This window comes from Canis lupus, chromosome 8, assembly GCF_003254725.2.
Source record: "Canis lupus dingo isolate Sandy chromosome 8, ASM325472v2, whole genome shotgun sequence".
Lineage (NCBI taxonomy): Eukaryota > Metazoa > Chordata > Mammalia > Carnivora > Canidae > Canis > Canis lupus.
The window spans coordinates 24731003-24757760 of NC_064250.1; the positions used below are offsets into that span (position 1 = coordinate 24731003).

Here is a 26758-nt window from a genome sequence, read left to right on the forward strand (position 1 = left end):
AGCTGAGTAATATTCCATTGTATACATAGACCACATCTTCTTTATCCATTCAGCTTTCGATGGACACCGAGGCTCCTTCCACAGTTTGGCTATTGTGGACATTGCTGCTATAAACATCGGGGTGCAGGTGTCCCGGTGTTTCATTGCATCTGAATCTTTGGGGTAAATCCCCAACAGTGCAATTGCTGGGTCGTAGGGCAGGTCTATTTTTAACTGTTTGAGGAACCTCCACACAGTTTTCCAGAGTGGCTGCACCAGTTCACATTCCCACCAACAGTGTAAGAGGGTTCCCTTTTCTCCGCATCCTCTCCAACATTTGTGGTTTCCTGCCTTGTTAATTTCCCCCATTCTCACTGGTGTGAGGTGGTATCTCACTGTGGTTTTGATTTGTATTTCCCTGATGGCAAGTGATGCAGAGCATTTTCTCATGTGCATGTTGGCCATGTCTATGTCTTCCTCTGTGAGATTTCTCTTCATGCCTTTTGCCAATTTCATGATTGGATTGTTTGTTTCTTTGGTGTTGAGTTTAAGAAGTTCTTTATAGATCTTGGAAACTAGCCCTTTATCTGATACGTCATTTGCAAATATCTTCTCCCATTCTGTAGGTTGTCTTTGAGTTTTGTTGACTGTATCCTTTGCTGTGCAAAAGCTTCTTATCTTCATGAAGTCCCAATAGTTCATTTTTGCTTTTGTTTCTTTTGCCTTCATGGATGTATCTTGCAAGAAGTTACTGTGGCCGAGTTCAAAAAGGGTGTTGCCTGTGTTCTCCTCTAGGATTTTGATGGAATCTTGTCTCACATTTAGATCTTTCATCCATTTTGAGTTTATCTTTGTGTATGGTCAAGAGAATGGTCTAGTTTCATTCTTCTGCATGTGGATGTCCAATTTTCCCAGCACCATTTATTGAAGAGACTGTCTTTCTTCCAATGGAGAGTCTCTCCTCCTTTATCGAATATTAGTTGGCCATAAAGTTCAGGGTCCACTTCTGGGTTCTCTATTCTGTTCCATTGATCTATGTGAAAAGTGTTTATTTTAAAACACACTAGAAAACAACTGGTGCAATAAGAAATATCAATAAATTAGAAACAGCAGACCTAGGACACAGGCCAGACATTGCCATGTTTTAGCAGTATGATGCTGGGCAAATTACTTAATCTATCAGAGTTTCTTTTTTTTTTAATATATGAAAAGCTTTTTGTTTATTTGTTTTTTTTGTGTGTGTTATTAACACATAAAAAATGCACAGATCTTAAGTATATATTTTATTAAGTTTTGACAAGTGTTAGGATCATGCAACTACCATATTGATCAATATTAGAATAATTTCATTACTCCAGAACTTTCCTGATGACACTTTGTTTGTGAATCCCATCCACCTGCTACCTCTATCTCTCTATCACATAGACTAGTTTGCTTTTTTTTTTTTTTAATATTCACTTATTTGAGAGAAAAAGAGAAAGAGCATGAGCAGGGGGAGAGGCAGAGGGAGAGGGAGAGTGAATCTCAAGAAGAATCAACATTGAGCTAGGTGACCTAATCTGAGATCAAGAGTTAAATGCTCAACTAACTGAGCCACCCAGGCACACTAGTTTGCTTTTTTTAAAAGAAAATTATATAAATGAAATCATACAATATTTACATAGTTTATGCAAATAATCTTTTGCTCCAGGTGCTTGAAATTCATGTATGCTGTGTGATTAGTAGTTTGTTTCTTTTCTTTGTGTTTCATTGTATAAATATATCATAATTTGTTAATTCATTTTCCTGCAATGATGAACATTTTCAGTTTGGGTATATTATGAAGCAAATTGCCACAAGCATTCTTTCACAAGCCTTTTTATTTTGGAAGGCAGTTGCACTCATTTCTCTTGGATATATATCTAGAAACAGAATTGCAGGATCACAGGTGAGATGTAGGAAATATCTAAGGAATTGCCAAACACTTTGTAAAAGTGGTTAAACCATTATACTTTCTCATCAAAAACATGAGGATTTAAGGTGCTTACGTTCCCAGAAATATTCAGTATTTTCAAACTTAAAAAGTTAGCTAATGTAGTATTTGTAAGATACTCTGTAATGTTTTTTTTAATTTACATTTTCTTGACTATTGATGATGCTGTCTCTATTCATGTGCTTGTTAGTCATTTGTTCACCTTTTATTGTGAAGTTTCTGTCAAAAGCTTTTGCCCACTTTTTAAATTATTTTTTTATTTTTATAAATTTATTTTTTATTGGTGTTCAATTTGCCAACATATAGAATAACATCCAGTGCTCATCCCGTCAAGTGCCCACCTCAGTGCTCGTCACCCAGTCACCCCCACCCCCCGCCCACCTCCCCTTCCACCACCCTTAGTTCGTTTCCCAGAGTTAGGAGTCTTTCATGTTCTGTCTCCCCTTCTGATATTTCCCACTCATTTTTTCTCCTTTCCCCTTTATTCCCTTTCACTACTTTTTATATTCCCCAAATGAATGAGACCATATAATGTTTGTCCTTCTCCAATTGACTTATTTCACTCAGCAAAATACCCTCCAGTTCCATCCACGTTGAAGCAAATGGTGGGTATTTGTCGTTTCTAATGGCTGAGTAATATTCCATTGTATATATAGACCACAGCTTCTTTATCCATTCATCTTTCGATGGACACCGAGGCTCCTTCCACAGTTTGGCTATTGTGGACATTGCTTCTATAAACATCGGGGTGCAAGTGTTCCGGTGTTTCACTGCATCTGTATCTTTGGGGTAAATCCCCAGCAGTGCAATTGCTGGGTTGTAGGGCAGATCTATTTTAACTCTTTGAGGAACCTCCACACAGTTTTCCAGAGTGGCTGCACCAGCTCACATTCCCATCAACAGTGCAGGAGGGTTCCCTTTTCTCCACAGCCTCTCCAACATTTGTGGTTTCCTGCTTTGTTAATTTTCCCCATTCTCAATGGTGTGAGGTGGTTTTGCCCACTTTTAAATGGGGGTTGTTTTTATTTGGGGGATATAAGTTATAGTGGTTATGTTATAGATCTAAATCCTTTGACATTTCTGTGTGTTGTATTTTCCTCTTAGTTTGCGGCTCTATTATTTATTTTCTTAGTGGTATCTCTTGATGAACACAAAATTTCATGATGAATACATCCAATTTACTTTTTCTTTTGGTGGTGACCTAAGGAATCATTACCTACCATAGTTGTGAAGACATTGTTCACTATTTTTTTTCTTAGAAGATTTATTGTTTTGACTTTCATGGTAGTCAATAGTCCATTTCAAATTAATATTTAGGTATGGTATGGTGTGAAATAGGAATTGATAATTGTTTTCTATAATGCTATCTATCTATTCAAGAATTTTGTGTCTGTGGAAAAGACTTTCCTTTACCTATGGACTTCATGTGGTGACTTTGTGAAAAATCAGTTGAACATATACCTGTGGATTCCTTTCTGTACTCTTTCTTTCTGATTGATCTATTTATCCTTTCAGCATTACCACATTATCTTGATTACTGTTAACTTAAACTTTGAAATCAGGTAGGGTAGCTCCTCCATCTTTCTTTAAACTGGATTTTTGGGATCCCTGGGTGGCGCAGCGGTTTAGCGCCTGCCTTTGTCCCAGGGCGTGATCCTGGAGACCCGGGATCGAATCCCACGTCGGGCTCCCGGTGCATGGAGCCTGCTTCTCCCTCTGCCTATGTCTCTGCCTCTCTCTCTCACTGTGTGCCTATCATAAATAAAAAAAATTTAAACTGGATTTTTAAAATACTCAGTTATTTCATGGATTGAATGAAATAAGCTAAATAATTTAATCTCTCACAAGGAAATATACAAATGTCAGATGTCAGAGTGAAGTGAATGGTGCTATAGAATAGTGAAGACCACATATTTATGTCTGTCTTTTTTAATGAACAAAGTCAGATTATCCAAGATAATCTGAGTTTGCATTCTTTATCTTCTGCTTGACAACTGAGAATGCTACTTTGAGGATGTTTCATCTATGTGTCTTTGTCTCAGCATATGTTTGGGATAATAACTGTATCCATCTCACAGGGGAGTTTAAAAGATTAAATTAGTTTAATGATGTAAACATTTAGAAAAATACCTGGCACATTATAAATGTTAAATAAATATTTTTTATTGCATTAGTTATCCGTTGAACATAACAACTTGCCTCAAAATTTACTACCTTGAAATTCATTTACTACCTTAAATTTCTATGGGTCAAGATTCTCAACAGAGCTTATATTGGTTCTCTGCTTCTCTCACAAATCTGCAATCAAAATGTCAGCTGTGGGTGGAGGGGTCCTTACATATAGGCTTGACTAGGAAAGGAGCTACTTTCAATGTTACTTAGGTGGTTGTTGGCAAGAATCAGCTCCTTAAAGGTTGATGGACTGAAAGTTTCTGTTTATTGCTGCTTGTTGGCCTGGGACTACCCCCATGGACCTTTTGAGCATAGCATCTTGCTTCATCAAACTGCACAAGCCAAGAAGGCAATAGAGAGAGAACATATGCTAGCAAGATAGAAGTCGCAATCTCTTATAACTTAATCGAAGGGGTGATATCCCATTGTTTTTGCAATATTCCATTGGTTGGAATCAAGTCACTGGGTCCAGCCTACTCAAGGAGAGAAATTATAGAAGGACTTGAATAAGGAGGCAGGAATCCTTGGGAGCCATCTTAAAAGGTTGCTTACCACACTTATCTATACTAAGAACTTAAGAACTATTTAAACTTGTTATTTTCACTATTCTATACAATAATCTTAATGCATAAAAGAGAAACTAGGGACGCCTGGGTGGCTCAGCAGTTGAGCGTCTGCCTTTGGCTCAGGGCTTGATCCCGGAGTTCCTGGATCGAGTCCCACATTGGGCTTCTGCATGGAGCCTGTTTCTCCCTCTGCCTATGTCTCTGCCTCTCTGTCTCTCATGAATAAATAAATAAAATCCTTTAAGAAAAGAGAGAAACTAAATAATTTTATGTAATGTCCTTAAACAAATATTACCATATATGTTTAAAGGTTCAATATACACGGTGGAGAGATATATACATGTGTTAAATTCATATTTAGGAATTGAAGCCCAAATATAGAGACTATGACTGCTATGCTATTCTATTTTTTTTTCCCAATTTGGGTTTAGTTGATGGTTTTAGTTTTGTATTGTAGCTCTCAGTTAGTATTTAATCAATGACTTTCTATAGTGCATGGTTAATTATTTTCTCATATTTTCATTAAGAAATCATGAAATTTATTTTCTTTTATTTATTTATTTATTTTTGCTTCAACTGTTGTTTATTGACACATAGGTAGGCTCTATAGCAACAGGCCTGGAGGCAGCTGCAGGAGTGGGGGAAATGGAGGGTGGTGTGCTTGCCTGCAGCAACAGCTGAGCATAGGAACAGAAGGGCAGGTGGGAGTGGGGGACACAGGGGGATGGAGAAGCAAGTAAGGGCCTGAGCCAGTGTAACTGGAACCACTGCCCTGGGCTGCGATTCTTGCCGGTTGTCTCTAGACCCGGCCAGGGCTGGGAGTTCTCTGCTTATCCATTTTCTACAGGAACCGAATGGAGTACACAGAGGAGGAGAAGCAGGAGCTGTTGCCCTCCGTGTTAAAGCTCTGGGGCTTCCAGTCTTGCACCCTTCCCTCGTTGGTTGCTGGGGTGAGGTCACCTGATGTGCAGCCCAGCTCTGGGCCACCTGCACCGAACAGGGTCCTAAAAAAGTCATGTTTTACAGAGGCATTCATCTTCCCTGGCATCCCAGCCCACCAGTGCCACGTGACAACCCCCGAGTGAGCACTACAAGCATTGCTGACCTAATGGATGGGTTGGGAAAGGGGGTGGGGCAGGGGCTGGAGGAAGGACTGTCGGCCGCCAGGGCACAGGCATCACACGCATGGTATTGGTGAAGCCGGAGCCAGGGTGCCACCCGGTCAGCACAATGACCACATCTCCCTTCTTGAAGAAGCCTTGGGCCTTGCCAACATTCATGGCCAAGCTCACCCGGAGGTCCCGTCCTCAGCCCAGGCCTCCTGCACTGGGTCCTTACACACCACAGGGAGATGCCGCGGTACAGGTGGGCCTGGCGAGCAGTCTGGGGGTTCCAGGTCCAGCAATGATGGGGGCGCGGGGGCGGTGTCTAGCCACCTGGTGAGCAGACCTGCCACACTCGGTGAGCACGATTACGGCCCTGCTGCATCACTTGCAGGAGGCCTCCAGGGCGCCAGGGCGGCGGCTTCTGCGGGGTCACTGGTGATGGGCGCCAGGCAGCGGAGTCTCTCAAATAATTGCCAAGTGGTAGATGGCGGCCTCTGCCTCACGGGCAATCAGGTGCTGCCTGCGAACCGCCTCCAGGGGTAATCCCCGTCGGCGGTCTCTCCAGACGGCATGACGCAGTCAGTCCATCCAGCACTGCACTGGCCACATCACTGCCCTCAGCCCGGTGGGACGGGCTCTCCTGATCTTGCTCTCCAGCATCTGTGCGCACAGATGACCGGCTTGCCCGCTCGGTTGCACCGCCCAATCATCATCTTCTGGGCAAGGAAGACCTTCTCTGCAGGGATCTCAATGCCTAGATCGCCTCGAGCCACCACGATGCCATCGCTGGCTTCCAGGATCTCATCAAACCTCCGAACTCCCTCATGATTCTCAATTTTGCTGATTATCTTGATGTTCTTCCCTCTCTCTCCCAGGACCTTCCTGACCTCATGGACATCAGCCGCCTTGCGGATGAAAGACGCGAACACCCTACGTACGTCCTGCTGCACCCCGAATTTCAGATCCTGGATGTCCTCCTCCGACACAGCAGGCAGGTCCACAGCAGCCCCGGGGAGGTTCACACCCTTCTTGCTCCCCAGGGAGCCGCCCTTCTCCACCTCCGTCACCAGGAAGTCAGCACCTTTCTGCTTCACCTGCAGAGAAATAAGCCCATCGTCCACGTAGACCTTGCTGCCCACTTCCACCACCTTGCAGATGTTCTTGTAGTCCAGCCACAGGATGTCCTCGCCACATTTTTCCATGTAGGCATTGTCCAGGGTGATCTTGAGAGTGGCTCCTTTCTTCAGCTCTACCTCTGCAGTCCCGCTGCCTTTGATGAGGTCGGTTCAGATCTCAGGGCCTTTGGTGTCCAGGGCCACAGCCACTGGCCGGTAGAGGATGGGGTCAGAAGCGAAGCTCTCTGTGGCTGCGCGCACCTTCTTGATGGGCTCTGCGTGGTACTCGTGCTCCCCATGAGAGAAGCTCAGGCGAGCCACATTCATTCCAAACTTTTTTTTTTTTTTTTTCTCAATCTAACTTACTAAAGCCAATTTTTATTTTACTCCTAATGAGCTAGATTTAGGTCAGCAGGACAGTTTTTTTCTCTGAGGAAATCAGTTCTCAGTTTTTTTTTTTTTTTTTTTTTTATTGGTGTTCAATTTACTAACATACAGAATAACACCCAGTGCCCGTCACTTAATCATCTCCTTCAACGTCTCCACCGATCGGGAAGCTGGTCCAATGGTCCAGATGATGCCAGTGTCCCGGGCCGTGATGGATGGGGAGTCCATGTCCAGGAGGCACATGTGTTTGTACTTTAGAATCTTTAAAACTCTCAGATAAATGCCACCCTATGACACAGATTTATTACAGTTTTGTTCTCAACTTGTCATCTAGCACTTCTGTTGTTGATAACTTAGATAGGTTTCATTTCTCTTATCTACAAAAAATAAACAAAGCCAAGGATTTATTTATTTATTTATTTATTTATTTATTTATTTATTTATTTTACTGCGATGAGCAAGTTTTATTGAACTTTTCTCCTAGGAGGATTTTTTCCAATACATGGGAAAATAGACATGTGGCAATCTAACTATTATCTCAAAAATTGTAAGCAGAAGAGTTATTTCTTATACTGGAATAAATGCTTCCCATGGACAGAATGCATTGTAGCCCAACATTATGTGTTTCAACAAGCATGCAAGTAAGTTCATCAAGTGGGGAGTATGTTCTGGCCCAGATCTGTGGGCCAGATAATTTTACAGATAAAGGATTTGTGATTCATGATAAGACTGAAACAAACAAATTTTGATTGCAAAATAGCTTCACTGAGTTTGTAATTTGGCATAATCCCAGAATATGGGAATGTGACATTAAATATACATAAAGAATAGCTGTATTTGTTCATTGCAGTAGGGACAGTGATGGCATTTCTTGATAGTAACAGCCAGAATTAATAAGGGTATAATCATATCTATTTGATAAGTCATTCATTCAACATTAAGATACTTTTTAAAGTAGAGCAAGGATACATCATTACACAAAGAGGAAAAAAAAATATCCCTGACTTTATGACAAATATATTGTAATTGGAAGAGAGACCCAATGAATAAATAGGTAAAAAGGAAAACAAAAGTGTAAGTTAGAAGCTGACTGGCAATATTTAAAAAAAAAATAGAGCATTGATCGTGGTATACGGACTCTTGAGGATGAAGGATATAGTTACAACTTTATATCAGGTAATCAAAGAAGCATTATTGTGGTGATGAAAAGCCCTTAATAAAGTCAGAGAGCGAGCCTGTGGATAGCTTTTAGCCACAAGGAATAGCCAGTTCAAAGGCCCTGAGCTGGCAGCTTGCCGAGTGGGTTCGAGGAGTAATATAGAACAGAAAAAGCTAAATAGGAAATAGAGTTGAAATCAGAGCCAAAGAGATAGATGGTGGTTAGAATGTGTACAGCTGTGAAAATTAGTGTAAGGACTTTGACAAGAATGTATTCACATGGCCACTAACCCTCCTGGGAGAGAGACTGGTAAATGTAGTCTTCCTTTGAAAACTGAGGTAGGGATCCCTGGGTGGTGCGGTGGTTTAGCTCCTGCCTTTGGCCCAGGGCGCGATCCTGGAGACCTGGGATCTAATCCCACATTGGGCTCCCGGTGCATGGAGCCTGCTTCTCCCTCTGCCTATGTCTCTGCCTCTCTCTCTGTGTGACTATCATAAATAAATAAAAATTAAAAAAGAAAACTGAGGTAGAGTTTGTTGCTGCCACCAGTGAAAAAGTACATTTTGGGATGGGATCAGGGTGTGAGTATGTGGGGGGGAAGGAGTTGCGGAAAATTATCTGGCATGGCTAGACCATAGGATAAAGTAATCTAAGTTTATTCTTTAACCATATGTACTTCTGCTGTCATTGTCTGAAAAATATATTTTCTCTACACCTGCATTTTAGTGTCTTAGATTCCTGGAAAATTTATTCATCATTAATTTTCTATGCTTTATAGTGAACCAGTACATCAACTGTATAAACATTTACTTAACCATTTTCCTTTCAATAAACATTTTGGTTGTTTTCAGGTTTTGCTAAGACAAACCAGACCTCCATGAACATCTGTATGATGTCTCTTTATGTATATGTGCAAGAGTTTCTCAAGACTTTATTTCTAGAAGTTGAATATTGGTGTCAGGGGATATGTGGATCTTTGATTTCTACCAAATAATGTCAAATCATTTTCCAAAGTTATTTTGTCAAATTACATTTTAGCAACATTCATTCTGCATCCTTACAAACACTTAATATTGTCAGACTTTTAAATACTTTCTGTCTGGTGGGTATTAGATTGTATTACATTGTGGCTCTAAGAGGCATTTTACAAGGACTAATTAGGTTGAGTGTCTTCACATGTGTTTATAAGAACAGATGTATTTTCTCTTTCATGAAATGCTTTTTTTAAATTTTCTATTGAATCAATTATTTGTATTTAATATGTAAAAATTCTCTGTAGTTTCTGGGTACCAATATTTGTCAGCTGTTGTTAAAATATTTGTTTTTTCAACTTGCATTTTGTCTGGTAGTGACTTTTGATTAACAGGCATCATTTTTTCTCTACCTCATGTTTCGTTTTAAAAGTTTTAATTTTGCTATGTATTTGGTCTTCATGGAAATGATTTTGTATAGTATGTGAGATAGGAATCTCAATTAGTTTTTAAAGTAATGTTAGCTAATCTTGCTAGCATATTTTTAATAGTCTGTAATTTTCCTATTGGTTGGGAGTGATAGTTCTATAATATATCAATTTGGCATATATCTGTAAATTTGGAGTTGCAGTTAGTTGCAGTCTGTTACACATATAACTTGGTCTGAATTAATATCTGTATACCTATGTCTATCTATATCTATGTATATCTCATGTCAACATATAGCAGAACAATTTCACAATTCTATTCCAGGTGTGACTTGGACCTAGATCTTCCATATGAATTTTAGAGTTGTTATAACAAACAAATAAAAAACCCGGACAAAATAGCTGGTATAGTGATGAGCCTAATCTTGCCATAATTTGAAATTCATTTAGATAGTCCTTAATGTCTTATAATAAAGTTTTATAATTTTAGTTTTAGTCCAATTATTTTAAATGTTTTAGCATCTTCCATAGCTATGCTATTTTTATTAGTATTATAAATACTATTTTAGTGCTTAATTTCTGATGATTTATATGAAAATTTTATTTATTTTCATATGGTGACTTTAATCTAGCCATACGTCCTCATCTTTTTTTATCAACTCCACCTGTCATTTTCTGTTGGTTCTAGGCCCACACTCACCTTTCTATACTTACTCTACTGCTGGAGCTAGATGCTTGAAAAATGCATTTCCCAGAATGCTGTGAGAACCAGGCTATGATTAGGTGCTGCCAAAGGCAAGGCTGTCAGGAAAGGAGACAGAAGGAGGCTGGGGTAAAGTAGAAGCCACAGGCTTCCACAGGCAACTGCAAACTTTCATAATGGCAACAGCCATAGGAACAATGAATGACTTTAATAAGAAACTGTGGATTCTAGCAAAGGTGGTGGTGGTAACTAGAAGCAAATTCTGGTTCTGTGGTGACTAGATAGTATCTTGGGGCAGAGGCACTTGGGCTCAGAAGAATGTAGACTTTGGCAGGGCTGGTAGCAAAGGGCTGGAGTCTCCTACAGGAGTGCCCACCACTGGGGTAGATCATCATATCTCTTTCTGGTGTAGTACTTGCTTCCTATAGTTCCTGATTTCCTTCCCTGTCCTGCCTGGTCTCTTCTTGATTCTGCGTAAACTCCCATTGCTTCTATACTCCACCCAACAATTTAGTAACTTAATTGCTGGCATTGAATCCCTCTCTCTCATCTTTGCTCTCCTGACAATACCTTGAATTGGATATTAATTATAAATATCTGTAGATTTTTGGTTTCTTATTGAAAGTATCATAATGTGCCCATTTTGGAATATTTGTTTCTTCTTTTCAAATTCTTGCATACTATTTTTTTTATTTTCTCCTCTTACTCTGCCAGAACCTTCTGTAAAAGATGGGATTCAGTTGTTGTTCACAGTGGAAGTTCATAGTCTGGATTTATAATATCTGGAATAAATTATTTAAATATATTTTTGTGTAAGTTTAGGGTAAATATTCATTATTATACTTTGAAAGTTTCTTTTTTCCCTTATGTTAAGGGATTTGTATTTTACAGTTTTCTCTCTGCATTTATCAAAATGATTAGATTTTTCCCTTTAGTTTCTTAATGTGGTGAATTACATTAACAAACTCTTTGTGTTAAAGCAACCCTGAAATTCTGGGTTAACCTCAAATTCTTCATCACGCTTTCTATTGTTTGCTGATTTTCCTTTTGGATTTTTATATCTATATTCAAGAATGAGATTGATCTGAAAATTTTCTCTCTCATGGTGTCCCAATCTGTGTTATTAGTATTATACTAATACCATAAATGAGTTGTGACATATATCTCCTTTTCTTTTTTGTGGAAAACCTCATCCTCTATTTTTTTAACAATTTTTTTTTAATTTACTCACGAGAGACACAGAGAGAGGGAGAGGCAGAGACACCAGCAGAGGGAGAAGCAGGCTCCATGCAGTCCGATGTGGGACTCAATCCCGGGACTCTAGGATTACACCCTGGGCCAAAGGCAGACACGCAACCACTGAGCCACTCAGGCACCACTCATCATCTATTTTTTTTTTAAATATTTAGTAGAACTCACAAATAAAACCATGTAAGTTTGGTGCGTTATTGTGGGAAGACTTTAACTTGCTAACTTATTTTGTTAATAGTTATAGGCTATACAAATTATCTATGTGTTTTTGAAGTGGTTTGTTAACTGAACTTTTTCTAGTAGTTTGTTAATCACATATAACTTTTAAAATATCTGGCATAGTGTTTTTCAGCTTTCCTGGATTCTTTGCTATACGTGTACCTCACTAGAAGCTGTTAATGGCTGTTACCTGCTACATGCGTTCATTCTTATTTTGTCTAAAGTCGCTTTGATAACGACAGCTAGTCCAGGTATGTTGTCTATTACGTCTTGAAAAATTTAAAAAGCCTAAGACACTATAAACAATATTCAAATACTGAGAGTTCTCAATCTGCCAAGGACACACGGTATTTTTTTTTTTTTTTTGCATACACATGGACAACTCCTTTCTCTCTTTCTCTCACGTACATTTTCACCACAATATTGAAGTACCAATCCGTAAGCCTGTGTTTCAGAGTCCCTCCTGGCCAAAGTGATCTCAGATGCAGCATTCAGTTTCTCTCTCCTAAAGGTTCCTGCAGAAGTGAGGACTAGCTGGGAGTAGTCTTCAAAACAGACCCAGTTTTCCTCCAGTCTCTACTCTTTCTTCCCAGGCTTAGATATTACATTCCTTCAACCAGTGGATCTACAAATCAACTTTTAGAGATTTCACCAACCAGTTATGAGATGAGATGTGTCTAGACATATTGATTAATGACTAGCACAGTATATTTTTATTACAAACCTGTTTTGGGTTGGGCGCTGTTCTAGTTTTGGGGATGCAGGAGAAGACAAGCCTTCCTTACATGTCTTAAATGTTATTCCTTAATGTATTATGGAAGTACCTTCTATTTTATTTTTTAATTTTTATTTATTTATGATAGTCACTCACAGAGAGAGAGAGAGAGAGGCAGAGACACAGGCAGAGGGAGAAGCAGGCTCCATGCACCAGGAGCCCGACGTGGGATTCGATCCCGGGTCTCCAGGATCGCGCCCTGGGCCAAAGGCAGGCGCCAAACCGCTGCGCCACCCAGGGATCCCTACCTTCTATTTTAAATCAGTCAAGAGTTTTATGAGGAATAGATAAATTTAATCAAACTTAAGTTTAATGTTTAAAAAATTATTATTCTACTTTCACTATAGATATGATCAATAACACTAGTACATTTGTTTAACTTCAATAATGGATTCTAATTGTTAATATCTTAGTGTTTTAAGTCATTATTGAGATAAATTTGTGGGATCCCTGGGTGGCGCAGCGGTTTAGCGCCTGTCTTTGGCCCAGGGCGCGATCCTGGAGACGCGGGATCGAATCCCACGTCGGGCTCCCGGTACGTGGAGCCTGCTTCTCCCTCTGCCTATGTCTCTGTCTCTCTCTCTCTCTCTGTGACTATCATAAATAAATAAAAATTAAAAAAAAACATTTTTGAGATAAATTTGTTAGTATTTAATTTTAATTATTAAGGGCTTTAGTTTTCTAACCATGACTTAAATGTTGTTTAGAGAATATTTAAAACTTCCCATGTAGGGATGCCTGGGTGGCTCAGCAGTTAACCCTCTGCCTTTGGCTCAGGGTGTGATCCTGGAGTCCTGGGATCAAGTGCCACATTGGGCTCCCTGCATGGAGCCTGCTTCACCTTCTGCTTATGTGTCTGCCTCTCTCTCTCTCTCTGTCTCTCATGAATAAATAAATAAAATCTTAAGAAAAAAAAAAGAAATGGAATTGTTGTAAAAAAAACTTCTTATGTAGCAGAATCTTGTTATTAATTTTCACATATAATTTCTGTTTTTGTTGTTGTAGTTACAGATTTTTATGGGAACACATTTTCTATATTTGAAATTTTGTCAAGGCATTGCAAGTTCTTGAAAAAATCTAGTATCTTTTTATTACAATATTTGACAAATATATATCTTTCTCCTAATTAATGGATTCTGATGTTTGGTAATTGTACTGATCATTTATTAGTATAGCCTATCACAGATTGAGGGATATATTAAAGGCTACTTATTGCTATCCTTTCAATACATGCATATATTTTTGTCAATTTTTGTATTTTACATAGGATATGTTGTTAGGTACTTAAGGTTCTCTTAAATTTACTATTTATCACTTATAGTTACCCTATTTGCCTCACAGCATGCTTTTGCCTTGAACTTTACTCTGGGATACATAGGGGAATATGATCAGGAAAACAATGATCTGGAATTAAAAAGCATAGGTTAGAAAAGAGATTAGAATTGTACATCACATGCAAAAGATGTTAAATGAAGTATTGGGAGTAAATGGAAATGTTTGGGGCAAGAGTATAAAGGGGCAAAGGTACCAAGGGACATAATTTTAGAACCACCAGTATTTACAATACTGAAAGAAGGACTTTGCAAAGAATACTAAGATCAAGTAGGTTGAAAAGAAGAACCATGAATGAGGCTTGGCAATAAAGTAGATCCAAGAGAGACTCTATCAAGAAAGTGGAGTTGTCAACAGCATCAAAATATTTATTGTGTACAAGGAAGGTGACATACACTTCCTGCCCATTTATTCAAACATACACACTAGAATGTAAGATTGAGGACAGGAATGTTTTCAATTGTTTCATTCATGAGGTTTCTCCAGATCCCAAAAACATAGCAGTTAGTGGTAAGATTTGTTGAATGAATTTACAATATCTTTTTTTTTTAAGATTTTATTTATTTATTAATGAGAGGCACAGAAAGAGAGAGAGAGAGAGAGGCAGAGACACAGGCAGAGGGAGAAGCAGGATCCATGCACCGGGAGCCCGACGTGGGACTCGATCCCGAGTCCCCAGGATCAAGCCCTGGGCCGAAGGCAGCACTAAACCGCGGAGCCACCCGGGCTGCCCAAAATATAATCTTCTTGATTATTAAAATAAAACAATAAGGGATCCCTGGGTGGCGCAGCGGTTTGGCGCCTGCCTTTGGCCCAGGGCGCGATCCTGGAGACCCGGGATCGAATCCCACGTCGGGCTCCTGGTGCATGGAGCCTGCTTCTCCCTCTGCCTCTCTCTCTCTCTCTGTGACTATCATAAATAAATTTAAAAAAAAAAAAAAAAAAAAAAAAAAAATAAAATAAAACAATTAATATAACAATAAATGATTTCAAGACAAGCAAACTCTGCTATTCAAATGTTTTTCTATGTCCCATTATATTATATTGTAACTCAGAGGGTTAAAGAACACAGACGACAAAATAGAGCAGCTTAAACACTTTGGTTATAAAATAGTTTGCTTGGAACTACTGCATAAAAATATCAAATATTCATGTCATAACATTTTTTTCCTTAATCTACCCTATTTTCATGGAGATATACACATTTAGTAATAACACTCAATTTATCTGCCCTAATGTTAATAGCCCATCAGAATAAAATGGCCAGTTCTTATAAAATGGAATACATAATGAAATGCCACATGAATAATTACTATGTTGAAACTTTGTCTGTTTTGTGGATTATTAAAAAATAAAATCTTTTCAGTTATAGTTAAAAATAGATTATTAAAAACTAATTCTACAGAAGTCCATTAAAATAGTAAATTCCATTTCAGAAATTATTTAAATAAAGGAAGATAAACAGTTATTGAAGTCACATAATTTTTAAATGGCATAAACTCTTTTTCTAATTTCATAATAATATAAGAAAAAATAAATTACTGACAATATAAATTAATGCATATTAATCCGTATTAATTCAACCATAAAAATTGTCTCTATGGTGTTTACTATTTCTAAATTGTAATTAAAGAAATTAATATATTTTAGTGAAATAATGCCAATGATTTTTAAAAATAGACTTTCCAGAAGCTTATATCATTAAAAACTGTTTATCAAGGTATCAGGCACTTTGAGAGACTATTCATGTCTTCAAAAAATGCTGCTCCTGCATTTAAAGATTTTTGGAAAAGGAAACAAGAATAAATTAAATATATGTATTTATACATAAATACATTTAAAAATAATGTTGATCTAACTATTTTAAATGTTTTCTTTATATTCAGATAAACTACATTCAGAACCTGTGACATATTCTTTTTAAAAACAGACTCAAAGATGACAAAATTTTATCATTCTGAATTTTAGAAATAATAGTTTCTACATACTAAGCTTGATTGACATTTTGATCTTTTGAAATGAATTATGCATAAAGATCATCATTAATGCAGAGGAAATAAACTCCATTGGCTTCACTTGTGATTTTAAAGCATATATCCTTTTGGGCATCAGACATCTTCAATTTTTCTTCTTGGATTTTGACATACATTTTTGCATAAGCCCAGACACCTATATTTCCATCCTGACAACTATTTTCTTTAAAAATGCTTTGCTTTACTTCCACTAGAAGAAGAAAATGAATGTTTATCATTCAAAAGGTGAAGCATGATGTTCTGTAGAAATATTCTACATGTTTATGATGTTTTCAGAACTAGTCTATTTATCTAAATTCAAATGATTGACCATTGGTCTCACAGCCTATTTTCTTACTCAGGAATAGAGATGCAATATTTCTAGTATTTTCCTAAGTACTAGAGTTAACTTGAAGGTTTTTTTGTATACCTATTGACCATCCTCTATAAATTTTAATTCTGTAGCAATGGTAAAAACTTTTATTATTGAAATTATTTTATAGACATCTTTTTAACAAGGCAATTATCTCACATGAAGCTTTTATTATAGATATACATAACGATTAATATAATAATAAATGATTGAGCTCGAATGTTGTGTTAGAATACAAAATATGCATTTGTATCATCCTCCAGTGATCATGTCTCAGATTCTATATATGTCAAAAGTTCAGCATCCTTGCTTTTTACTCACATAATAAATGTTCTAACTCTGTGTTAGTCTAAGATGTGAATATTTAACAAATGGTTAGTAGATTTTACTTGGGCTGACCTTTTGCATTTGTCATTATCAATAATCATAGTACAAGTAGATGAAGGCACAACAAATTTAATACATGAACATTTTTTAATCAACTTATGGACATGTCTTTTTTTGTTCTTTATGCATAAGATGAAGAAATAAAAGCTGAATGCTCATGGATGCTTTGGGTGGCTGAAATAACCATGTTCAATGACATTCAGAACCATTCATTGTCACCCCGGACAGAGGTTGTCACTGTGAGCTTTGCATTTACATCTGTCTTTACACTTTTAATCAATAATTAGAGTTAAGAGTTTATCATATTTATTATCCTAGTTACAGATTTAAAAAAAATAAAGTAGATTTGGGTCAAAAGAATAAAATAACCTGCCTATTCTGGATGAGACAGGTGAATCTTAGCCACACAGTGTATAAAAAAATCTTAGGACTTTTAGTTGACAGAAACTCAAAATTACTCAATAATGGTATATGCTTACTAAAAAGAATACACATTTACATTGTATTTTGCGAATAAGAAAGGATATAGTCTTATTATACTTTGTCCCAGAATGTCCTAGGTGTTAGAGTGACAACAATAAGATAAATAAAACAAAATAAAAGAATGTTGATAGTCTTTAGGGTCATTTACAAATGTGTATGAAGTATGTTCCTTAATACTGAGAAATTTTACCATTGAAAATTACACTTGGGAGAAAACTAACTTTTGTTTACAAACATTTGAGAATGCTCACTGGAGGGACATGTAGACTTGTCCTGTTTGTCCCCAAATTATTGAGCCACCATCATGAAGAGGACGAGCCTGAGAGGCAGATTTTTTTTTTTACCACATGAAAAAGCGTAATACTGGTTGCTATTCAAATAAGGAAAGGACTAGCTTAAAAAGTAGTGAGTGTTATACTGCTGTGAAAATATATTAATAGTTAATAATTTCAAGCTTAGAGAATATTATGGAACTAAGGAGGCAAATTATTAGGACAAGGGACCTCCATCCCTAACTCAATAAAAACAATTCCACATTTATATATTTTATGTATCCAGCCTTTGTAAGATTAAAAGAGAAAAAAAAATCTATGGTTTAAAATTTTACAGCTACCGAATTACATAATCATCTGGCAGTAATGCTGTAAAGAAAATTTAAGTACTTAAAGGAGTATTTGAATTAGGTGGTCCTTAAACACCTTCAAACACTCAATAACAATTATAATGAAGTTATAATGTTGCCTACAAATAATGTATCTGAGAAGTTTACAAACTCTTTCATCTTCACCACAACCCTGAAAGAAAGCATTATTTTTGCACATGAGAGTGTGGAAGATCAGAAAAGCTTAGCAGATTGAGCAAAGAACTATATAGCATGTGGAAAAAACTTGGTTTGTAATCTTGGTTATACTTTTACCATTCCACAATATTATATAATCATCAAATTAGAGTTTTCTTAGAAATCATATCCTAAACTATTTTCGCTCTAATATTTTAAGGCTCACATATAGCATTATCATTTAGTAATTGGCTATTCCATATTTTAATTTCCTCAAGTTCGCCCACTTGTTCTTGAACTATCTCATTCCATTTAAAGTATCTCTAGCCATTAAAAAACGCTTTTTATGTGATCAGAAATCTGCCTTTCCATATGACCCAATACAAAACATGTTTTTTTTTCATATTCATCTACTATAGTCTCTTTCTTAAAAGTGTTTGTATTTAAATTGGGGAAGTACAATGTAGAGACAAAACATTATAATATAGAAAGGGTTTCTGCAATGGGATAATACTTCCAAAAAAAATCTTCTTTTCCATGATAAATTATATTTAAAACAAAAGGGCTAACATAAACATTTGCTATTATTATTAACATAAACATTGTCTATTTTGGTAAACATCTCTGTAAGATAAAAGACTATAATGACAAGCATGATTGTAGTTAAACCGAATTTAGGCTCAGTCAGGAACTAAGAAAAAGATTTAGAAGTCTCTGAAAACTAATCCAGACAGAATTTTTATCAACTCCAGGGCAGCTAATTAGCAAAGGTTATATGAATATTACACAGAAGTCTAGAACTTTTCTCTAGGAGAAAAGCTGTTAGAGTTAGTCAAATTATTCAGTATGCAAGAAGCATGTCCCTAAAATGGACAGAGAAAAGCATAGCAGACCTGACAACAGAAAGCCATATGTTAAAGCAAAAGAGATTTGCAGCAGGCATTGGGGTACTCATTCATGGAAATTGTACTTTCAAGATAGTGTATAGTTCTGGTGTCAAAGCAAGATCTCACTCTATGGGTACATTAGAAACAAAGCAGACAGGTCAGGTAAGAGATAACTACAGTGGATTGCATTTCATCTCAATATATTGGTTGATTACTTAAACCTGGGTACAAAGTTAGGAAGTAGTTGTAGAGTGACTGAGTTAAGGGAATGAATTAGAAACTTGTCTATATATATTCTATCTATCTATCCATCCATCATCTATGTATCTATATCAAACTCATTTATCTACATTATTAAACTAAAGGGGTGCTTTAATTGTCCTCCTATTTTATAATAGTTAGTTGCTATCATTCAGGAAATATTTTTTTTTTTTTTAGATAGAAACCTATCTCCATCCTGTGGTCTAAAATGACATTAATCCAGTTATCCAAACTGTTTACATTTATGAGTTGCAAAAAGGTGTAGAAAAAGGTGTACTACAATCCGAAATGTAATAATAATCACTGAGTTATACTTCACATCCAAATGTACCCAACATTTTTTATACTATCATTGGGGCATCAGTAAACCCAGAGATATGCTTTCCATTTTGCTATAGAATATCACTGAAGACAATAAGAGTTGAATACAAGTAAAGTAAAATTTTGGGTCAAATTATAGTATTTATTTACTCAAAAGAACATAATGAATCTTTAGCAAACACAACTATGATTGCCAAAGCTGAGATACAGTACACATATAGGACTTCAAAAGATTGAAATGAGAACTGCTGTTTCATCACTGGTATTATGTGATGCTGTTATAGGCAATAAAGAGAAGCTAAATGTGGTTCTCCTCATTTCTTTTTCAGTTCTTCTAGTCTCTAATTTTATGAGTTCCTAACAAACTATAGAGTCTTCTGGGGAAATACCGCTTCATTTTAATGGAAATATGGAAATGAAAAGAAAGCAAAACTATAAACAATTTTATACATCACACACACAGACACAGAGAGAAGACAGAGAAAGAGAGGGAAAGAGAAGTATAAATATTTCATAATTTACTATTATCTGGCAATAAAGTTTAGAATGCTGTTTTTGTCCTATGATTTCAGGTCCAGATTCACAAAGAAAATGTTTCTCAACTTTTAATATATTATTTGCTTCACAACAATGATAAGACAGCTTTATATTGCATTTTTATATATTAGTGAAAAGTGAAGAATGGTATGTGTTTAACCTTCTGTCCCATAAAAACACTAAGTAACAATAACTGGAAGGAACCTGCTGGGAGTGTTGGAGAGCTCACATGAAGTTTATAATGGAAGCCATGGAAAACACTAGAAAGCTGTCGTTGTTCACCAATATATTCGACAATGACTGCTTAAAAGCAAGTAAGTTTTTTCTCCTTAAATCACATTTCCATGTCATCCCTGATATATCATTTTAGCTACCCTCTGTGGTTGTGCTTATTTTATAATGATTGAATCATATTTGCTTTCATTTTACAGAAGTATGACAGCACCGGGAAAAAATACCGAGAATTCTAACAGAGTACCAATAATGCAACAAGAGGAAAAAAATTAGTATTTCAACTCCATTTTGTCATGACTCTCATATTTTGGAAATAGTTTCCTGCTACTTGCAAGCAGTTATGCTGCAGGGCGGAATCAACTCTTTTCCTAAACTATATTTAGTTATTAGCCTTTCTTCTTATTTTGGGAGGGTGATGCATGATGTTGGCATTAACTCTCTTTTTGAACTTAAATTTTCCAGAGAGAAAAAAAAAACATATAATCTACTTTCCCATCCTCTGTGATTAATTTCTGGAATATGATATGTGAGTGAACCTGAGTGATATTGTGCCTACCAAGCTGTGGCGGACATCTGCTTCAAAAAAGCTGGTGACATTGCAACCAGCTCTCTGTAGGTGTCACTTGTTTGCAATGGTGCAGAGGGAAAGTATGGAGAAGATGAAAAGAAAACGATTAATGCAGTTTGTGTTTCAGATTCCATGCCAATTTAGTAATGTGTATTAATGATGCATTTTGGCAATAAAGCTATGTAATAATCATTAAACAGAACTGCCATTCCCCATTAACAGCAGACTATGTTATAACACATTGGCTAATTCCTCATTAAATTCAACATAAATTAAATAACAGATTTTATGTGTATAGCCAAGAAGAAAGACCCTTTAATTTTATTTTCCTAAGAAAATAAACATTCTTGGGGAAAAATTGGCCAAAATTTCAGGTTATGATTAGATAACAAAACAGAAAGTTTCTTATTTTTCTTGATGTTTGAAATTACCATACAAAGATAGTTAAAGAAAATAAAGATTAAAAAAAAAGAAAATAAAGATTGTTTCACTGTGGTGTCTTTTAGGAAAATGCTTGTTAACTGTAAGCCCCAAATTTGCAACCAACAAATGTATTTGCTCTAAAAATCATTAAAGATGCTCCAAGAGACTGAAATTTAGAGATTGGGGAGTAGAGGGAGACAGGCAGTGGAGAAGGACACTGATTCTATTGCTTGCTCCTCCCCACCATTTTGAGGGCATAGTTTAGACATGTTTTCTATAGGTGGAGTTTGGTGGTTTTGGTCTTGCCATGCAAAGTATGGAGGTGCTCCTCTTCTGTCTTTGCATCTGTGAAGTTTAAAAGACTTCTGGACTACAAATGGACACTCTTCTGCATCCCAGTAGAGGTTCAAATATACTAAATTATATTTGATAAGTAGAATCATAATGACCTGTGAAGGAAAACTCAAAGAGGCCTATAAGAAGAAAATTACTCTAAAGAAGACATAACATTTTTAGCTATACTTAGTACTAAGATCACATTATTTGAAAATAGTTTGGCTCTGGACAGAGTTTATATATGTATAGAAAAATCATTAAAAACTTTGCAATTTTGAAATTTTGGGTAGTTTTAGCATTATTCTTTATATTTATGTATTTCACATTCTTCCTTATATTTTTCAATATTATTTGGATTTCCATATGGCTTTTTAAAGATTTATTCTTCATTTATTTGAGAGGAATAGAGGCAAAAGGAGAAGGAGAGAAAGAATCTTCAGTAGAATCTCTGCTGAGCACAGAGCGCTACACAGGGCTTAATCTCACAACACGAGTTTGTTTGATTTATTCATCACACACACACACACACACACACACACACACACACACACACAGAGAGAGAGAGAGAGAGAGAGAGAGAGAGAGAGAGAGAGAGACAGAGAGAGAGAGAGAGAGAGAGGCAGAGGGAGACGCAGGCTCCATGCAGAGAGCCCAACATGGGACTCGATCCCGTTCGTGTCTCCAGGATCACGCCCTGGGCGGAAGGCGGCGCTAAACCACTGAGCCACCCGGGGTTGCCTACAACCCGAGTTTATAACCGGAGCTGAAACCAAGAGTTGAACACTTAACAGATTGAGCCACCTAGAAGCCCCTCCATGTGGCTATTTGTTAATGAGAAAAACATGTTGGGAAAAATAAATAGAGAGGAAATGATTACATGGAATATAAAGAAAAACGAAAGAATAAATTTAATGGCATGAAATATATTGAATATTTGCTACATGAAAAGTTTAGTTAAATGGATCAATCACATTATAGAGCCTTCTTAACATTTAAAGGGAATAATTGCAGTGATTATCAAATAATTAAGCAGATGAAGGGATTTTTTTCCCTACTAACCAATCAGCTCAGTTTGTTTGAATGAAATAAAATATTATTTCTAAAGTGTCTAAGTGAGATTGAAACATGATATCATTGATTATGTGAACCTATAATTACTGCCAGATTTGTAATTTTGAATATTCCTAGCTCAAAACAATCTTATGATGCTAACATGAACTAAGGAAATGTGACAATACTTTATAAATTACTAATGGAATTGAACTAGTCTGCAATTTTGTAAATAACATAGTTTAGATAACCAAACTGTGAGGAGTTTCTTTTTTTCCCCTTAGCCCTTTATTAGGAAAGGAGAAAATCTTACTGACCATTTTCAAATTCCGTGTTCTTCTAAATCTTCTAAAATCCATTTCTGTCAGCCTTTCCACATTTCCCTGCTTGCTTTCTCCCAAATTTTCTCATAGCAACCCAATATAGATGGATGTTCCTAATTTCTATAGTTATTAATTAATACTTTTGAGGCATTACAGTGCTAATATATTGGCCTTTTCTCTACTGTCGCCCTTCCAAACTTATTAGGCACATATTTAAGTGAGATTTCCTGGTTTATAGTGGTCTAATCCACATTTACTAGAGCTTCCATTAGGGAATCATATTTCAATACAAATGTATAAGATCAGTATGTTATATAACTTAAACTTACATAATGTATGCCAAATATATCTCAGTTTTTAAGGAGTTCAAATTTTACTAGAAAACCCTAAAGACTCCAGCAAAGAACAACTAGAATCAGTGTACAGAAATCCTATGTTGCATTCCAATGCAACAGATTTCACTAATAATTTCACCAATAATGAAGCAGTAGAAAGTGAAATTAAGAGAGCAATGTCATTTATAATTGCACAAAAAAAAACAATAAGATATCTAGGCATAAACTTAACTAAAGAGCTGAAAGATGTGAGGTGTAGAACTCTAAAAACTGTAAAACATTGATGAAAGAAATTGAAGACAACACAAAGAAATGGAAAGATATTCCATACTTGTGGATTAGAAGAACAAATATTATTAAAATGTCTATCCTACCCTCAGCAATCTACACATTTAATGCAATCTCTATCAAAATACCAACAGCATTTTTCATAGAATTAGAACAAACAATCCTAAAATTTGTATGGAACCACAAAAGACCCCGAATAGACAAAGCAATCTTGAAAAAGAAAAACAAAACTGGAGGGAACCACAATTCTAGATTTCAAGTTATATTACAAAGCTTTAGTAAACAAAACAGTCTGGTATTGGCATAAAAATAGACATATAGAACAATGCTACAAATAGAAAACCCAGAAATAAACCCACTATTATATGGCCAATAAATCTTTAACATGGAAAGATTATATGATGGCAGAAAGACAGTCTCCCTATCAAATGGTGCTGGGAAATCTAAATAGCTACATGCAAAAGAGTGAAACTGGGGCAACCAGGGCAGCTCAGTGGTTTACCGCAGCCTTCAGCCCAGGGTGTGATCCTGGAGACCCAGGATCGAGTCCCATGTCAGGCTCCCTTCATGGAGCCTGCTTCTCCCTCTGCCAGTGTCTCTGCCTCTCTCTCTCTGTCTCTCTCAGGAATAAATAAAATCTTAAAAGAAAAAAAAAAGTGAAACTGAACTTTATTACACCATACACAAAAATAAGCTCAAAATGGATGAAAAGCCTAAATGTGGGACTTGAAACCATAAAAATCCTAGAAGAGAGCACAGAGAATAATTTTTCTGATATTGGCCATAGCAACATTTTTCTAGATATGCCTCCCAAGGCAAGGAAAATAAAAGCAAAAATAAACTGTTGGGACTACATCAAAATAAAAAGCCTTTGCACAGTGAAGGAAACAGTAAAAAAAATCTAAAAGGCAACCTACTGACTGGGAGAAGATACTTGTAAATGATAGGTCCAATGAGGGGTTAGTATCAAATATATATGAGGAGCTTAAACAAATCAACACCATAAAAAAAAAAAAAACAAATAAACCAATCAAAGCGTGAGAAGAAAACACGAATAAACATTACTTCAAAGAAGACATACAGATGGCCAACAGACATATGAAAAGATGCTCAACATCACTCATTGTCAGGGAAATGCAAATCAAAACAACAATGAAATATCACCTATCACCTGTCAGAATGGCTAAAATCAACAACATGAGAAACAATAGGTGTTGGCAAGAATGTGGAGTAAAAGAAACCCTTGTGCACTTTTGGTGGGAATGCAAACTGGTGCAGCCATTGTGGAAAACAGTATGGAGGATCCTCAAAAAGTTAAAAAATAGAACTACCCTATGATTCAGTAATCATACTACAGGGCATTTGCCCCCAAAATACAAAAACATGAATTCAAGGGGATATATGCACCCTTATGGTTATTACAGCATTCTTTACAATAGCCAAATTATGGAAGCAGCCCAAGTGTCCATTGAAATATGAATAAAGAAGAGGATACACACACACACAGGAATATTATTCAGCCATAAAAAAGAATGAAATCTTGCCATTTGCAACAACATGGATGGAGCTAGAGAGTATCATGCTAAGCAAAATAAGTCAGTCAGAAAGAGACAAATACCATATGATTTCATTTATATGTGGAATTTAAGAAGCAAACCAACAAAGAAAAAAAGATAAACCCCCAAAATAGACTTTTAACCATAGAGAACAAACTGATGGTTACCAGAGAGGAGGTAGGTAGGGGAATAGGTGAAATAGTAGATGGGGATTAAAGAGTACAATATTATGATGAGCACTGAATAGTATTGTTGAATCACTATATTGTACACCTGAAACTAATATAACACTGTATGTTAACTGTACTGGAATTAAAATTAAAAACTTAATTAAAAATAAATTTTAACTATAAATACATGCAGTTGATATATATCAATTATACCTCAAAATTGAAGGAAAAAAATCAGCCTTTTAATTCTAAAAATGCATATGTTGTGCTCACATATAAATCCAGTTAGATCATATAATAATGACTGAAATTGACCTGAATTTTTTGCTCTGGGGGAATATTTTTTATGTTTTCTTATAATTTAATATGATTTAAGTCTCAACACTATAGAGAGAAATAAAGCAGCAAATTAGTTACTCTATCTAAAAATGACCATGATTGCTTTCTTTTAAACAATATTTTTAGTGATTGGACCCTTTTTTGACACTAATAATTCTGACTTTTTCCTCTAAGCCACAGTTCCCTTGTTCATTCAAGAATACATTATACTAGGACATTTTAAGTCTGTATAAAACCTCTGATTTTAGAATACCTACCTGATTTAGTCTATATCCTTGAGGGACAATAGGTTACCTGTTTTAATTCATTGATTCTCACTACTAATCTGAGGATTAGGACCAACAGGAAATTAGAGGTATCACCTGGAAAGTTTTGTTAAAATTATCAGTTCTTGATCCACTTCCTTGTAAATTCTAATTCCTATCAGAGGTGGGGAATCCTTCATTTTTAAAAAGGTTTCCTGGGCTGATACTTAATGCATGGGCAGTCTTGGGAACCACTGGTCATTTTTGAGCTTTAGGACTTCTTTAGAAGCAATAAGTAAGAACTAGAAAAATATTGAAAGGTGGATTTGCATCAATTTATAGGATCAAGGATATGCATTTCTTCAAAGGAGAGCCTCAACTGTGATTAACAATTTAGATAAGATAACCTCTCAGACCTAGTAAAGAGATCTAAGCTTCCTTAGCTACAGAAGGAAGAGGGGAAGATAGACACTTGGCTAAGAACCTTGAGCAAATATAAAATGAAGTGGAGAAAAGTAAGTGCTTTTTTCAACTTATATCCTGATAGAAGGAAATAAAATATAATTATAGAGTATGATTATGTAGACTATAACTATATAACTAAATACTATAACTATATAAAATATGACTACAGAATATAGTTGTAGAAATTTAGAACAATGAGATAATTTTTTCCCTGTGCCATGACTTTCTAAAAATAGATAGTATATGTAAAAC

At 36.2% G+C, this 26758-nt stretch overlaps 1 pseudogene; it reads right to left on the bottom strand.

Moving 5' to 3' along the window:
* Window positions 1-5477: 5477 nt before the first annotated feature.
* On the bottom strand, window positions 5478-7240 carry LOC112657579 (pyruvate kinase PKM-like; annotated as a pseudogene).
* Between the last annotated feature and the right edge of the window lie 19518 nt (window positions 7241-26758).